Genomic DNA, 13,471 nt, shown 5'->3' on the forward strand with positions numbered 1-13,471 from the left:
CACAGACTAGGGAGAAGCATGTTACACCATTATCCTCATGTGCTTTGCCAGTCATACTCATCCTATTCTCATCAGTTCTGATATCATTATAATTGCATTTTCAGTTATATTTCCCTTTTCACACTGAACATGTCATTTTCATTGACTTGTCTATTATACCATGGGTGTGTGTGGTTAGCCTAGTGGTTAAAGCGTTCTCTCTTCCTGCTGAAGACACAAGTTCGATTCCCCACAAGGGCAGAATGTTCGATGTCCCCTGCCATGATATCGCTTGAATACTGCTGAGAGTGGCATAAAACTAAACTCACTCATTCAGTCATCACTGGTTATGACCTTATATTTCTAGTATCCAATTCTCGACCCCCTCTCAGTTGTAGCATCTCAATTACATTTTATCAGCGTTTTGCCCTGATTAGAAAGGGCAACATATACATACAAAGTGTAAAAATCTTCATCTTCAAAATACCATATTGAAGACTTGTACATGTATAACTGTAATAAGAATGTTGGAATGAAGTTTCTTTCTTTTATCTTCAGGTGTCCAGTGGCTGTGTCATTGACTGCGAATAATTTCTTTATCAGGTAAGTGACCTATTTTGGTATCACATGTTTTACATACAACATGGTCTCTTGCCTCAGGGTCTGGTCAATTTCCTTTTATGTCATTTACGTTCTGTCCATTTCCTCATGTCTCAGCATGAGTGTTCGGGATGACAGGAGCAGTTTTGCATCAGTGAATGATGCAGTTTCTTGTCAAGTCTGGTGATCATTTCATTGTGACTGGGGCGTTTAGTAGCCTAGCTGTTAAGGCACTTGCTCATCATTTTGAAATCCTGGTTCGATTCCTGATATGGGTGCAATGTGTAAAACACATTTCTGGTGCCATGATATTGCTGAAACATTGCTGAAGAAGGGTTCGAAATCCACACTCCAACTGACCTTCAAGAATACTAGCCTGGGCCTAGATTTTCGAAACACTCTTATCGCTAAGTTAGTCGTAAAAGCCATACATTAACGTTAACTTACGACTATCTTAGCGCTAAGAGAGCTTCGGAAATCTAGGCCCTGTCTTCTGTGATCAAATGAGCGAGTATTATTTTATGCTCGTTTAGCAGTAAAGCAGGAGACACCAAAAATGGGTTTCATACATTGGGATATTGAACACAAGTCGTCATTACAATGAGCAGGTGCTTTTACCATTAGTCTCTGCTTGGCACTAGTACTCACTGATATTGTTTTCTATAGGACAATTTGCTGTAATTTTGAGCAGGGTCATCCTTCGTGTGTTGTAATGCAGCTATTCTGCGGTATGGCATGACAAATTAACTCTCATACCAGTACAGCTGACAATGAACTGAAAGATTATTCATTTCATGTCTAGCTGAACTACACCTAGGACATTCTTAGGGGCAGTGGGGTAGCCTACTGGTTAAGCGTTTACTCATCAGGCCGACAACCCGGGTTCGATTCCCGACATGGGTACAGTGTGTGGAAGACATTTCTGGTGTCCCCCACTGTGATATTGTTTTAATATTGCTGAAACCATTTTCACCTACTTACTAGATATTCTTAAACCTGTCAAAAGATCCCTATTCCTGTAAGGGGCGGTAGGGTAGACTAGTGGTTAAAGCGTTCTCTCATCACATCAAAGACCTGGTTTGAAGGGCACAATGTGTGAAGTCTGCTTCCAGTGACCCCAACAGTGATTTTGCTGGAATATTGCTAAAATTGGCATAAAACTGAACTCTCTCACTCTCTCACTGCTGCAGATGAGCACAGCAAATGAACTATGAATACCTTTTTTGTTCTTCCAGCTCTAATTTCCTGCTCACTGTCACATATCTGCAAGTTATTCTTTATTAAATGTTGTGTGCATGTTCCCGTAGGATTTGACAAACTTGGTAGAATTGTTTCAGCAGTCGTCTACATGTTCGCTTTTGGCACCCTGCCCCTGAAGACTGAGTGATAATTTCATTACAATTTGAATTAGTCATGCTGTTAGCCAAGCTTCTAAAAGACCTGTCTCTTCCAGAACTCTGTTGTTGAAATTTCTGTCTCACTGACTGAAAAGCTTTGAGAATATGTTGAGTTTCTGCCTCCCTGACCAAAGAGTTCCAAGATCATGTCACAAGGTGCCAGACTGGTAGATTGTCACAACAGGCTACGCTGTCCCTGAGGAGTATCTAGCGACAGTTTTGTTGATGTGCACTGAGACAACTGCATCGGTGATACCATGTTGTGGGGTCACTGCAAGAAATATTAATGTCATATGTAGACGGTCATTTAATACTGAGTGAAACCTGTATTAATTAGGAATCTGTTATTTAAATGAGATTTGTCAGTTGTATTTTACTTGTGAATTAGTTAGGTTCTGCCTCCAAGAAGGATCTTTGCATTATAAATACTATAAAAGATGGTTTCAGACATAGTGTATTTGTGACATACGAAACAATATGAAGTTTGTAGATGCCTCTTTGGTACAAGTGTAGACAGACAGACAGACAGACAGACAGACAGACAGACAGACAGACAGACAGAGACAGAGAATTTCACAATGTTCTTTTTATGGAAAATGCTTAGGAACTATTAATGACTCATGTCGATATATTGCCAAGGACATATTGTTTAATCTTCTCTTTGTTATCTCCAAGGGGCTGTTGCTTTGTAGTTTCTATGTCAATGCCTAGGGATACATGTGCTGTTTCCTCTTTGTATCTCCCAGGATATATTGCTTGATATCTCCAGGAGATTTCTCTTGGTTATCTTCAAGGAGATACTGCTTGATCTCCGTTATCACGAGGAAATATTGCTGATATTTTCTCTGTTATCTCCTAGGGGATATTGTTCAAATTTTTTCTGTTTGTCTCAGATGTTGCCTGATCTCTGATCTCTCAATGGACATATTGCTTGACATTCGCTTTGTTACCTCAAAGAAAATATTGCTTGATATTCTCTCTGTTATCACCCAGGAAATACTGCTTGTTAACTGTTAATACTCACTGTTAACTCTCATGGAGAGGGGAAGGATATTGTTTCTATACCACTGCCAAGGAGATAGTTCTAGATCTCAGTATCTCCTAGAGCAGTATCTCCTGTTGATGCCAGTTTAGATGAAAAATTACAGGTCATTTGGATTATGCAGGAATATTAAATACAACAGCATGAAAACAACACTCACTCATGCAGACATTCTACCTAGGGACTGTCATTTCTTTTCAAAGTCACATCTAAGCCTGTAGTGCCTCACTTCTGAAGGTCGTTGCTACCAATACTGGGCCATGCTTCAATCTTTCAAAAACACTTTTTAGCTTAATCCCTTTTCGTGCCAGAACTGTACATTGATGTATGCAAAACGTCTGCATCCTGGAAGCTTAGGATTAGGTACACAATGAATGATTCATGGATATATCAATCATGGCCCGGAAACTTTTTCCCCATCCCTGCTGATATCAAACCTCCCATCTTTGCTCTGACACCTCACAAGGCAGCGTGCATCAAAGGTTTTGTCGGAATTGTATTCCAAATGTTTAGATTTCTGAAATTGGATTTGGATTTTATTTGAGCGATTGATTAAAACAGCTAAAAAATAATGGCTGCCTTATGAAGCACATATAGCATGTGATTGTAAAAATGACTTTCACGTACTGCTCTATATTGGGTTTTTATTGTCTTCCTAAAGGTATCGAACAGTGTAGTGGCATAAAAAAAGTTTTTGTTATAAAAAATTGCAGATTTAATTCTTCTCGAGACATTTCATGCTGTGTTTGGTGAGCTGGGTTTGCTACACAAGTGCCATGGAGTATAAACCGATCAGTTCCTGGATGATATGGGGCGGTGTGGTAGTCGAGTGGTTGAAGTGTTCGCTCATCACAGCAAAGACTCAAGTAGATTCCTCACATAGAAATGACCCCATTTCTGATGTCCCTGGCTGTCATATTGACGGTGTATTGCTACAAACACACTGATTCCCTCACCTCTAGATGATATTCTTCTGTACCAGTATGGAAGTCCCTGTACACATGAATCCAACTTATGGGTGGGAGGAAGCGGACATATTGTCAAATCACAGTAAATATATATTTTTTCCTGTGAAAATGCTGCCTTAAAGTTTGTCACAATGTAATTTTTTCAAAGCAGTTAGTGTCAGAATATGTTCTTATCATATCGGTTTGTGACACTTTCAAGTGCAGACAGCAATGTCAGTTATTTGAAAGAAGCTGCTCTACAGGATTGTAGTTCAAGAATGTTGTTCAGGAATGTTCTCACAGGAATGTTTTATCGTTAATATTTTTAACATTTCTTGGTCTGTCTGCTTCAGTGTGTTGGTCTTACATGTTTTACAACTGAAGGTATTCATCACCTTGTCAAGGCACTAATGATCTCTGTCACAACATTAAAAGCCTTGTTATTTGGTGATGGTGGTGGGGAGGATGACGATGATGATGAGAAATGGTCTTCACAGTGGGTTGAAACAAACCAGGGGCTTCTTTCACAAAGCAACATTTATTAAGATTAACCTTAACTCTTACTAAGGCTAACCTTTACTCCCTTTCTTTAACATTGCACTAAGGTTACCTTAGACTTTGGTAACCTTAGTAAAGGTTGCTTTGTGAAAGGAGTCCCCAGTGTTCATATGTGACAAACAAACACTTTAACCACTAGTCTACCCGGGCACTCCACCATGATGATAATGAGATTTCACTGGTAATCTAGTCTGATGGTCAAATATGGAATGTCTGCTCATCTAGGCAGATCTAGTCAGCCTAGATCAAATATCATTATGACAGAAATAAAATTCCACTGGAAACCTTGTATTCTAATCTATGAACTTCAGGCTCAATTTGCACAGGATTCAAAGTTAAGGTAAACAAAGGGAAGAAACTCTGATTTGACTTAGAGACTAGACATTTGGGCAAGGTACATTAGTCATTTCTCACAGAATATTTAACTGACAATAAATGTGATACATACAGAGGTATGATTAATATTCGTCATTAGTGGATTTTGAGAAGATTATACGAGATGGTACCTGTGTAGTCATAAACTACGAAAACATTGGTAATGACACGTGTAGTTCATGATGCAAGCCAGTTGATGCCATTTTATTTTCTGTTCCATTACCCAAAGGAGGCCATTGCTTAATCTCACAATGTCGTGAATAGGAATGACGAATGTACATAAGGTTAGAATTTCTTTTCTTACAGCAGATGTATTTTAATTTTGAAGAGATTCTTGAGTGAAAATGTCAAATGTCTGGGGGAGGGGGTTAGCATTTAATTGATATTTGTGGGCAAAAGCATCACAGATAGTATTTTTTCTTTGAGTCATTCAGAAATATGAAATTTATTTCTCCAAGCCGAGCATGGAATTTTTTCTTGACAAGTATCACATGCCATTAATTTTGATGAGTTTGTTGCTGATCTGAGAGCAAATGAAACACATGGTTTTTAACAAAATGCATATATTTTTTGTGTGAAAAATCTCAAAGGGATTTCATCATTATTACATAATTACCATGTCCTACACAATAAACAATCCATCTTTTTTGATACATTACAAATATTAAAAGGTGATTGATGCTGATACTTCAGTTGAAAGATCTGTTTTCCCCAGGAAGTAGAAGGATCTTTCTGCTTTAATGTATAAACAATGGCAGGGAAATAGTCTCCAAAACGTTTCTGGGGTTTTTATTATGTGAAATGCAAATTCACTTAGTAATTGATTGTAGAACAGCAAGAAAACCGATCCTTTCTTAATGTTTCTTTCCCCGTTCCCTTAAGAGATGACTAACGGGATTGGGTGGTCAGGATCGCTGTTTTGGTTGACACATCTCATCTGTTCCCAGTGGTGCAAATCGATGCTCATGCTGTTCATCAGTGAGAGCAGTGTAAAACTCAACTCACTCACTGACTCACTTTTATGCAATCCAAGTCTCACGTTGTGTTCTTGTTCCAGAAGTCATTCTATTTTGCTGATCTGTGACAAGCAAAATCCATCCATGCTTGAGCCATCTACATTAGAAGCCACAGGGCCGTTCAAATATCTCCTCACATGAAAAGGAATGAGTGACTTAGGCTTAGTGCTCCTGTGGACAATATTTCAGTTTTGTGACAGCATCACTGCTTGATGTTAGACAAATACAAAGCGAAGCACTTGACAAATGTTTACAACTTTCTGAATTTCCTTTTGATTATATTTTTAATTTTCAGTATATATATCCTTTCTTAAGTCTGTCTTTCAGACAGGCATAAACTAAAAAAAATTTGATTCTAGGATGATTTGGCATGTCTGCCTTGTGTCAGCATCAAACTTAAATAACTATAGTTCAAAATTTCATTTGGATTTTATTTTTAATTTTCCCTGTATATGCTTCTTAATAAAATTCTGATATTTGTTGGGATTAATGTTAGTCTTAATGTAATAATATAAAATGAAGTTCTTGTTTTATCTGGCAGTACGAAGAGCTATAAGGCAAATTCTTGCTGAGTCTTGGATTGAATATGGTATTAATTGTTGGCCATCGGAACTTTGCATTCCTTGGAGAGAGTATATTAAATTTTAATAAAAGATAATGAAACCCCTTGTAATAATTTGAGAATTTTGTATGATATTTTCCATTTTTTTTGGCTCCAGGCAGTTTTAATAGACTTTTGCTGCCAGGCCAGGTTGTTTATGAGAGCATCAACAACAGCATTTCATCAACTAAATCAGACCAAGGATGACATCCTCTTCGTGCCTGAAAACCATGTTATAAGTCTTTGAATTGCTGCTTACAATTATGGAATGTAAACAAGGCAGTATATGGTGGAAGAGTGTGGAATGTAATCGTAAAGGTCATACGTAACTGTGAAAGACTTCTGGTCAAATCCCTATATTATCTGGAGCCAGAAAGCAAAAAGCATTTTGTGTGGTTCTTGCAATGTCTATTTTGACCCAGCAAAGGGGTAACTTTCTTGGCAGTTGTCGGATTTAGTCATCAAAGAATTGATTTCAATATCAATGTTAATGGAGATATGGGCTGTTGATTTTTTTGGTTGGTTTTGTGTAACACTGTATTCATAAATATTCCACTTCAATGGCAGCTGTCCGTAAATAATCCAGTCTGAACCAAGGAAGCCACGCCATGCCACGCCATGCCACGCCATGCCATGCTGCACAGCGCTACTTTACAATGTCCCACTTCACACCACTCACCCAACATTGCTCCACTCTATTTTTCTCCAGTCTTTATACTGCACTCTGGTCAATTTCCACTCCATTCCGTTCACCCCCACATTTCTCCACACCACACCATCTCCACTTCACTCCTCTCCATGCCATGCCCTTTCAAACCATGCAGTTAATGAACCACTAACAATGGCCTACTTTCTCACCAAAGCTAATGCTATTTAGGAAGCATGTAATAATGTCACAATAGATACAGTTTACATATTTTACTCCCATCATTTTCACTTCTCCAAGTCTCCCCACAACCCATGTTTTGGTAGTGCTTGGGAACTTTCACACAACTCAAACCTACTTGATCGCATGTAGGATTCTCCTTCGCTAAGCGTGAGATTAAAACTTGTCTGAAGCAATCCTGTAATGTGCACCTTCCACTCATTCAGACTTTATCTCTCCACAGTCTCATAGAATTAGGTCGATGGATGAATTACCAACCCTTACAGGGCCTCTCTCAGAAACCCTTTGAACTTTTGATAGATTTTCAATCTCTTGGACTTTTTAGAGTAAAATGTAACAATTTATCAAAGCTTTTGAAATACATGATTCACAACCTTAAATAGGCCTCCCCAAAGCTAGTCTTCAAACTGTTGTCTCAAATCTTTTGATAAATGTTTAATCTCTCAGACTTTGAATCTTGAAATGTAACAATTTATCAAAGCTTTTCAAATATATGACTCACAACCTTAAATAGGCCTCTCAAACCTAGTCTTTAAACTATTGTATCAAACCTGCTGTATTTAAAGCTGATCAAATGTTGAAGAATTAAGATCAGATTCTTTGAAAAGTAGGTTCAAGCAATGCCAGATCATGAGTCCATGCTCTTCTGCAACACGTAGCTGCCTGCACTGAGTTAATTTGCTGGATTATGCAATTGAAAAAAGCAAATTGGCAGACTCACTGCATATCCTATATCAGGTGACTGACCTTTCCAGGAGACATTGTCAAGGCATATATGGCGCCATTGCTGTCGAGAAATTTCTGTCTCCAAGCAGTGTTGTAAATGATATTTTGTTTTGATTAAAGGGCAATTTATTGGATGAAAACTGGACATTTGCTTTGGGTCTGCATTATGGAATTCTTTTTCAATTTTTAGATAAAACATGTAATAAAACATAGGCACTTAATCAAGAGATTGTCAGAAGCAGGCTAGTTTGCTCTTTATGGGCAAAAGAGAGACAAAATTAGAGTCAGTTTTTTTTTTCAGTTTGTATGTTTTGCTCAGGAATTAGGAATGTAGTAACTTTTTAACAAAACAATTGTTATTTCCAGATTACACTCTTTTTTAGTGGGACAATTTTTATATGATGCAATAATGATGTTCCAGAGACATCTGTTACTTCACTTGATGAAGGAATCTCTTATCTGTGACAACTTATAGATACCACTAAAAGATAACAGATTTTATTGTCCAGTAATATTTCCAAACAAACATATTTATAAAAATTCCCATCCCTCAAAACAGGTATTCATGGCATAAATGGTTCATGACAACTTCTGTGACAACTTCTAAATGCTACTAAAAGGCAACAGATTTTATTGACCAGTGATATTTCCAAATAAACTTTTTTTTTAAATTCTGATCCCTCAAAACAGGTAGTCATGACTTAGTATCCAGATCCAGATGTACATGGTTATACTGTATCAGACATTAATATAAAAGAGCATTGTTATCTGCTTGTTGTCTCCTTTGTAATATCTCCTTGGTCACAGGACATTCCACAATACAGCAACATTGGTATGGGAGGAATGTCGCAGTTACAATCTGAGTTTGGTCCTGTCTTGTTTTCGTGTTTGTTTGTTGTTTGCGATCAACAATATATGGTGGTGGTTGGTAAATTATTTAGTCTGGACAGATAATCCTGTGATCTACACAGTTGGGATATTAACAGAAAGTCAGAAAATATGACTACTCGATCCTATTAGTTCCCATTGGTTCTTTCGTCATTGCTGTCATCGTTATTGTTATCATCATCTTCGTCGTTGTCGTCATCATTGTCATCAATGATATTGTCATCAATGACATTGTCATCATCTTCATCATCATCATCACAATTATTTGTTTAAAATATTTTTCCATCCTTATATTACTAATTCTATTATTCATGTACCATCTCCTGCCTTCCTTTATTGTGCCACCAACACTTTATTGCTACCAGTGTTTTATTCACGTGGACACTATCCAGCATGTCCCATGAGGTCTCAAAGACCAGATTAGTCTCCAGAACCTCATGCTTCTATGCAAGATAAGTTAGGAAGGGTTAGTGGTCATAACCTAATTCTAGAAGTAAGCTAGAAAACCACAGAGGATGACCTCTTTAGTATCTTTGGCTGGCACTTGGACAATTTATCATGTGGAGTAGCCTAGTGGTTACAGTGTTGTCTGATCATGCCGCAGGCCCAGGTTCGAATCCCCCATGTCTTGTGATGTTGGAATGTTGCTAAAACCGTACCCTCTCACCCAGATGCATTCCCAACCACTCAGATTTAGGAGGAGTTACTCACTCTCCAATTTGTCTGTAAAAAACACCAATTTTCAGAAAATAGAAATATGTTAATAAATTAAGAATGTTTGAAAGAATTTTAGTAAATAGCCATTTGAGTATGTTCATTTAAGTTGAGTATTATCTGGTTAAGTACGCCCAGAAATTGCATATTTCCAGCAGACCAAATCTATTTTTGTAGGGGAGGCCCCCCAGACACCCACCGTCAAAAGGGTCCAGATCTTTCTCTCACGCTCACCCCCAACTCGCACCTTCAGGGCTCGAGAATTGCTTTGGGCAAGGTATGACTCATTTCATTCGGGGTTAGCATCTCTGCCTGATGACGTCATTTCCTGTTTCGGTTTGCCTGATGCAGACAAGAACCCAGTCTGATCTAGTCTCATATCAAAACATATTCACTCCTTGTCACTGAAAACTTCTAGCAAATTGGGACATCAAACACTTGTAAACAATTTATGTGTATTTCTAGCCAGACAGTGGTCATTAAGTTAGAATCTGTTGTCCCACCAATATGCTCATTATTTAGAGAAGGTCTTAAAAATCTCCAAAGCTTTCGCTGAGAGATTTGTGTAACTTAATTTTCGGGTTGGTTTCGATTACGATAGTGGTTAGTGACGTTCCACAGAGAGGTGAAACGGTCTCTATTGATTGTGGAAACACAGGAGCACTTTAGGGTGAACAGTTGAGGTCGCTAATCAAATACTAGTGCTTTATTTCCTTGCCTTGTTTCTTCAGCCATCTTGTTAGTGAGTTTGGTGGTTGACATTAGCTGATGTTGGTGTTAGTTTTTGTCAGTGATATATCACCATGGGGACAACCATCAGTTCTGGCTTAAGGACAAGGTGGGATAAGAGCTCTTTTGGGAGCACTGAAGATATTATTTTTAGGGTTGAAGAAAAAAAATATTGGTATTCAATGAAACATTCATGCCTGAATGTATGACAGCAAAACTTTATTTTTTGTTACTTTAGCCCAAGTTTTGGGCTTTTTGAATGATCAAAATACACAATTATTGCTGAAAGGCCAATTTTCTTGAGTTATCAAGTTCAAACTGTGAGTAAAGTCCACAACACCACATGTTTTTCTTACCACAATTTGTACAGACGTTATGAAATCTAGGAGATTCTGTTTTAGTTCCTCCTGTTAAAAATTAAAGAAATGGGCTTATTCCACATTTTGTCTTGTCTGTGTTTTGTGTTGTATTCTAATTCATCTTGAACATATCTTAGACAGTATCTATCATCGAGCGAAAGAGCCTATTATCAAGAGAGGTCATTAATCAAGAAAACAGGTCTGTTTCTCAAAAAAAAGGATCGTTTATGACTAAAACTAGCAAAGATCAATATGAATGTACGTGAAAGTTGAAAACTCTTTAACGTCACACATCGTGTCTTAAATGTTGATGAGTTGTGGGGTGGCCTTGTGGTTAAAGTGTTCACTCGTCACACTGAAGACCCAGTTTCAATTCCCCACATGGGTACAGTGTGTAAACCCCCCCATTTGTGGTGTTCCCCGACATGATGTTACAGGAATATTGCTAAAAGCAGTGTAAAACTAAACTCACTCACTCAAATGTATGTTTATAGTAATATGTCAATTACAGCATAGTCTCTTTCTGAGTACTATAAAAAAAACTTGATAATCCAGAATTCTTTCTGTTTGTCCACACTGGAAGCATAAGCATGATCTTTACAGGAAGATAACACCACAATCTGACCTGGAAATGTAATATTCTCCTAATAAAAAGGCAACAAGTATGTGAAAATCAAGTAATCTTACGCTGCCTAATTTGATATAACCAGCGTTAGAGTAGCAGCTTGTTTTTGTGGCAGATCTACCATTGTTAAATACAATTTTAGTTTGGTTCTGGTTTGGTTTTGGAGAATGAACTTTATTTCCTGATTTTTAAAATATATTATTGCAACAGCATGTTTGTTTTTCAATTGAAATCCTGGAAACATATTGTATAAGACCTCACAGCAAAAATACAGTATTAAGGGATAGAATTTTTGACAACATTCAGTGGTGATATATTTGAGATTTTGAGTGTGTGTTCAGTGAATTCCTCAGAGAATGAAAAGAATCAAGAGAAATAATGATATTGATTTCTCGTGTGGAGGCATGGTTCCCATCCAAAGTAGGCTATAACATGGTCGTATTGCACCTGGTCAGTGGCCAATACTCCCACTGCTTTGTAGACTGACCACTCAGGGCCATCCTTGACCTGTCGTGAAGCAGGATATGACTGCTTTGACCGGAAGCCTCTCGACACTTCAGGAAGCGACACTGTAGAAAAGGATGCAGAAGATGGTAGATATATACATTTCATTTCTATATTGAGATGTCTCGGGAGTCAGTTTCTACAATGTTATCTTGATAGTTTCAGAGTTTCATCTTTCTTACTGACATCTGATCTTGTAATAGTGTCTCACAGAGTTCTTTTTTTTAAAAATATTTTCAGTTTCATCATCCATATGTTGTATGGAAGGATAAAAGTACGTTGTATGGGGATAAACATTAGAGTTGTTTATCAGAGTGAGAGCGACATTTGGTGTATCATTGATTTTCTTGTTATGAAACAAGTGATGAACTCAACTTTTTGTAGTTTCATCTTCACAATTCCTAAGTGTCTTCCAAATTGTACTGTTTCATCATCTAATTTTATGGTTTCATCTTTGTAGCCCTAGATCCCAGGAGGTTCTGTGCATTTTTATATATTTTGTTTTAAATTGAGGTGTTTCGTCTCCTAGAATTTGTAGTTTCATTTCTCCAGTTTGTGATGCTACTGCAAGATTTGATGGCATGGTTTGCCTGACTTTTCTGTGCAGAGTAGCTGCCCTTAACTGTGCCAGGATCAGAAGATCATGGGTTTGAATCTTGGATTTACCTGATTCTTGGTCTGGTAACATGGTCATGGTTTTGCTGAAATTACTGAATAACTGTTTTGAATTTCTTCACATCATGCGCATGTGACAGTGATGTATTAGTGGAATACCAGCGTTACTATGCATATGCATTACGCCCGACTTACTCACTCACTCTTGCAACATTGTGTTGGTAAGATGACAGTGAGTATGCTTTGTATCTGGGTGAAAAATGATTAATGATTTTGGTGACATAGGAAAGACATTTTATCACTATTGTCAAATTAAAATGCCTCAAACCGTTGTTCTTATTCACAAAATACTTTCAGATAATCTTAGTTGTACTTAGATGTTTGGATCCGACTCCTGTACCCTGTGTTTCTTACTGGGTAACTTTTTATGAAAACATGCTGCATTATGAGACTTTATTGTGACTTTATTGACCAGTAATATTGATTGATGCTCTTGCTGTCAACCATTAGGTTACAGACACATATATCAACTTGACTCAAAAACTATACCTACCATGTAACACATGCTGTATACTTCAAAATAATGCCCTTTCAAATTTGATTAAACTCTGAAACTGAACTCAGATGAAATTTTGTATCACAGTGAAATATAATTCTTCAATCACCTATGATCAGGCTGCTACTACAAATCTGGAATACATTCGAGTAAAAAAACATTCCTCACTCTTGCTTTAAACCTGACACTACCGTAGGCAATAGCCTTCAAATTTAATTGAACTTTGAAATTTAACCCGTACAATATGTTATATCACTGTGAAATATAGCTCTGACGTCATGTACAATTGGTTTGTAAAAAAAGCCAAATGTGCCTGATTCCAGTGCGACACTGAATAGGTGTTCAAAATGTTAT

The 13,471-nt window shown here is 37.5% G+C and overlaps 1 protein-coding gene across 8 annotated transcripts in view; it reads left to right on the forward strand.

Moving 5' to 3' along the window:
* The window catches only part of LOC137255974 (polypeptide N-acetylgalactosaminyltransferase 5-like), a 320,337-nt gene that overhangs the window by 234,748 nt on the left and 72,118 nt on the right, over positions 1 to 13,471 (forward strand). For 4 of the 8 annotated variants that reach the window (XM_067793603.1, XM_067793605.1, XM_067793604.1 and 1 more), the window contains 2 exons: positions 538 to 582; positions 9,907 to 10,006. The gene's annotated coding sequence lies outside the window, so the exon portion shown is untranslated. The remainder of the gene's footprint in view (positions 1 to 537; positions 583 to 9,906; positions 10,007 to 13,471) is intronic. The other 4 variants (XM_067793598.1, XM_067793600.1, XM_067793601.1 and 1 more) reach the window with 1 other exon arrangement.

Source organism: Haliotis asinina, chromosome 11, assembly GCF_037392515.1.
Source record: "Haliotis asinina isolate JCU_RB_2024 chromosome 11, JCU_Hal_asi_v2, whole genome shotgun sequence".
Taxonomy (NCBI): domain Eukaryota; kingdom Metazoa; phylum Mollusca; class Gastropoda; order Lepetellida; family Haliotidae; genus Haliotis; species Haliotis asinina.